Genomic DNA, 4718 nt, shown 5'->3' with positions numbered 1-4718 from the left:
GAGCTTAATACCTGTACTAAAAACAGAGTACTATAAATTACGTGGCCTTGATGGTAGGATCCTTGTTGTTTTCTGTCTACAACTAGCAGTGTCCAGAATCAAGCTTTAACATTTTCTGTATCATTTATGGAAATTAGACAATTGTGAAGTCAAGATTTGAGCTAGATCTGTCATGAATATTTATTAAAAAGAGATAAAAGGCTACCCAGCTTATGGCTCTACATCACTCTATTATGTCTGCATCAGAAAAGGCATAATAAGAATAAAGTCATAGCCTAAAGGGTGCTATGAAGCTCCCAGCTCAGAGCCACTCCTAAGAACATCCCAACTAAAAGGATATATTCTTACTTTTCTGTCTTGACTTGTTTTTCAAAACACATAATTTCATCATTAAGGAATATTTTCTCATATGCATAAGTAATAGAAAGAAAGAATGACTTTATTGTTTCCAAGACTCTTGGGTGACTTTAGTCCTAGTTACTATTGGCCTGCTTGTGGTTAGTGAAGAGAAACAAATACAGCTCTGTTTTCTATTTAATAATGATAATAGCAGCCTCATAAACTTCTGCAGATCGCAAAGTGCTCCAAGAGGTCTAGGTGAAACAGCCAGGCAGACATGGCCAAAGCCAAAGGCTTGTTGATCTATTGTTGAAGAGACATTTTATATCCTGAAGGACAGTAATACTTGCCCAGCTCATAGAGCTTTTACTTGCCACACCCAGTACTGTCTTCCCAAGTCTGAACATTCCTTTCAATTCCATACTCCTCTCCCATCCTTCTCTCAGAGGATAATCCAAGACATCTCAGAGATCCCTCTGAGGGCTCCTTTACAAAAAGGGTTGTGATTACAAATGTGCATCCTATATATTTTTTTTCCTGTATCGGAGAAAATATGAGAGGAGAAAATCAATAGTCATTGCTTGTTCAACTTGCACACTGTCATTTTCTTTCCTTTTCTATTGCCAAGTTAAATATGAAATGTATATCTACAGAACTGGAAAAATGTATAGGAAAGAAAGGGTGGTTCCTCCTTATTCTCCCACCCTCTCTCCCTCCTCCCTTCCTCCCTCCCGCCCACCCTCTCTCCATCCCTCCCTCCCTCCCTCCCTCCTCCTTCCTCCTTTCCTCCCTTCCTCCCTTCCTTCCTCCCTCCCTCCCTCCTTCCTTCCTCTCTTTCTTCTGCTAACAAGTCTCTTGGAATGACAGACTTATACTAACCTCAAAAAGTCTCATCTTCTCTCATTTTTAGTTAAGGAGATAAAATATTTCAACCAAATATTTCAGTCTTGTCTCTTAAATCTGTGTCTTAAATTCACAATGTAGCTAAACTATGCTAAATAAACAAACCTCATAATGACTTCAATAATATTTTGGTCTCTCTTAAGATTTATTTGCATTTCAAAATTAAATTTCATTTTTTTTAAAAAAGTCTGTTTTTCAGATCTGAAAATGCCAAATAGGCTTGTGACTATGATATTTCCCAAAAGACTGCTCCGAATTCGTGCACTAGGAAAAAATATAAATCATTCACTAAAACATGAATATTTGTGATTTATTCTTCTATTTTTATTAAGGCTTATTTCAAATTTACTGTAAGACAGTCAAATTTTTGCCTCATTCTTGACATCCTCTCCTTTCCACCCAATAAAATCTTTCCTTGATACATTCTAACCTTTTTTTTTCTTCTCTTCATATATACTTCTTCCCATTTATTCAGTTTTATGTTGTCTATGTTGTCATCTGAGAGGGTGAACAAACACAGGAACAATTGATACAGAATCTTTCTTTAACAAGAAGAAAAATAGTATGTAGTATCAGCTGAAAGATGTAGCTACCAAAGATACTTGGAAGGTGGGAAGTGTTTTGTTTTTTTCCCCCCACTATTCTTTTCAGTTCAGTGAACACTGTAATAACAGTAATCCATTTGTTCAAATTTGCCAAAGCCTCTGTCTCTGATTAGTATCTTGTATGAGATTCTCCAAGTAATTTCAGATATATTTCAAAATAGTTTCCACCTATACAGTGTTGCTTGCTTAATAAATCATTATTTCTGTTCTTTAAAAATTCTTTAGGTAGATAGGTTATTGTCAAAAACTAGAGCTTGACATACTAAGTCACTTCCTAAGTATCAGAAAGTTAATGCAGCTTGGTATATTTTCATAAAAAGGAGAATAGGGCCATTCTGTCTTCACCAAGTGCAGCTACAATTAGCTATTAAGAAAAAAATCAGTACAGAATCTCTTAAGAAAGAATTCTTCCCTTCAAATTCAAGTTATCAAGTTCTGCTGTATATAGTATCCTCTCTCTTTTTTTTACTGCTTAGATGTCATCATATGCTTTTATTTATATGAATATCAATAAAGTTATAATAAAATCTATATTTAATACAGAGCTTTAAAAAGAAATTTCAAATTAAATTGAATGTGATATATACTTGGTTTTGACATTTTAAATGATCTTAGAAGACCATACTGAATTTGTGATATTTATATAGCCATTGTAGGAGTTTCCTGTGCCAGCCATTTCCTATCAGAATGTTATTGCACACTTTCCATCTACATCTAACAACGTAAAGCTGCTCTGTTGTTGGAATTCCTTTTCAAGACAAAGTTTTTTTTCTTCTTCCTATGAACAATCCCAGAAAATAGTAATTCCAGAGAATGTTATTTCACTTATACATTTGGCTTGCTTATATGGAATTGCAATCAATTATATGAGAGAATTTTTATATTCTAACAGTCAGTATTTGAGTTTGAGTGCAAACATTGCCTGAACTATGAAAAGAGCCATGCCTGCTCTTACCTCTGTTGCTTTTACATATTTAATATCTATTTAAATTAGCTTAAAAAGATTCCATAAGTGTTTTATAAAAACAGTGATGCCCTGAATTAAGATACAAATATAAACACACACTGTGTGAGTGTTTTAACTAACAAGATCATAAATATTAAATAATAAATGAAATTATGATTATATTTCAACATCTTACATGTCCTGAACCCATTAATTCTTTTCCTTGAACAACAAAGCTAAAATGTGCTGGCCGATTAAGAGCTGTCACTTTTAAACAAAATAACAGAAATCTCAGCTTCAAGCAGGACATTCACATTGACTTGATAAGGAAAAGGAATCTGAAAATTTACAAACTGATCTGAAAAGAAAATGTTATTCTTTTTCATTTAAAAGTGGCATGTTTTTATATGTAAATCTGTGCTTGAAATTATTGGACATGCTGAGCTTTTAATATGTGAATTAGCATAAATAAGAAAGGGCTAAAAAATGTTTCTTCCTAGAGATACATTTAAGTTTCTAAATATATATATATATATATTTAATTAGTATCAGCTTTATTCATAATTAACTTTGAGTACTCAGTTTTCACTTCCAACTACTTGCAGCACTATTACTGTCAGCAACATCCTTTACATTGCTTTGTCTCTGAGAAACAGCTGATTTTATTTTTAAAATATATCTCATTTCCCTGAATAAACTCAATTTCAGATTGGCACTAAGGACTATTAGCACTTATATAGTACTTATTAGTATGAGAATGAGATGATGAAGGTTATTACATATTTTCCTTTTTTTTTTTCAAAAAGAATTTATTCATTCTTCAGACCAAGATAGTACTTTCCAGAATTGGAAAAGCTTCAAGCCAGTGATCAGTCAGATTCAGCTTTAAGAATTAAGAAGATTGAATTGAAGACATCAAATTTATTTCTTTCTCACTGTTTACACTAAATGATACTTCATATGGTAGATGTATCAACAGACAGGCCAAACCAAATTTCACCCCAAGGGTTACTTCCTTGTTGTACCACCCAGTTTCATCAGCCTCACTACAAGGTAAGTGAAAACACAATTATGGACACTTATTTTCTCAGAGAAATAATGACAGCAACCGTAGATGTACTTCATGTAGATAAAATATGTAAGGCAAATTGGCCACTAATGTATAGAGTAGACATTCTACTAGAGAATAACAGCAGTGTTGCTTAAAAAAAAATGCACATAGTCAAAGGCTTATACTTCTTCTACCTGACTCATTTGTAAGTGAATCGTAAGTATTAGCAAGAAGTTAATTTGTTATTTTACGGACTGAAGTGAACGAAACAAAAAATCAAAATGGATATTCAACAATTATCTTGATTTTTGGATTGCTTACTTGAAAAACAAAATGGAGAGAATCAAATGAATTTTATAAAATGAAGTTCTAAGCATTCTTTTATCACTTGAATAATAGGTTTACAATAAGAGAGATATTGTCTAATACCTCCCTTTATTTAAAGTATTTTATCCAGATAGTTGAGATTTTAAGTTAGAAATTGTATAAGCAAACATGTTTGAACTTAAATACTTTCAATTTCTTTAAAAAAAAATACTGAGATAGTACAATGAGAAATGTATTACTCACTGTTGGGCTAATTCTGGAGGAAAACTAGTGCAGAAGAGAATTACTGTTTTCACATTGGTTGTAAACTCTCCTGAGGCTATTATTCATGTACCAAACACACTGTGCTCTTGCATATGATAGATGAGTTCATATAATCGTGATTGGTGGAGTGACTGATTGATTGATACCAGGTGAAAGCATTTTCTCAGAACCTTGGTGGAAGTGAAGCGGCCTTGACAGGTCTACCGGAAAAAAAAAAAATAAAAAATCTATCAGGAATTACACACTGCTATCAAATTTTTACCTGTCACAGGGAAGGAGTCAC

At 33.0% G+C, this 4718-nt stretch overlaps 1 long non-coding RNA gene across 1 annotated transcript; it reads right to left on the bottom strand.

The window, feature by feature from the left end:
* Positions 1–770: 770 nt before the first annotated feature.
* Positions 771–4514, bottom strand: LOC125685564 (uncharacterized). The gene is made up of 3 exons (XR_007373471.1): positions 4415–4514; positions 1673–1740; positions 771–876 (listed from the first exon to the last, which is right to left on the bottom strand). It is a non-coding gene; the product is annotated as an uncharacterized LOC125685564 (long non-coding RNA).
* Between the last annotated feature and the right edge of the window lie 204 nt (positions 4515–4718).

This window comes from Lagopus muta, chromosome 1 (genome assembly GCF_023343835.1).
Source record: "Lagopus muta isolate bLagMut1 chromosome 1, bLagMut1 primary, whole genome shotgun sequence".
Lineage (NCBI taxonomy): Eukaryota > Metazoa > Chordata > Aves > Galliformes > Phasianidae > Lagopus > Lagopus muta.
This window is presented reverse-complemented; position numbering and strand designations above follow the sequence as displayed.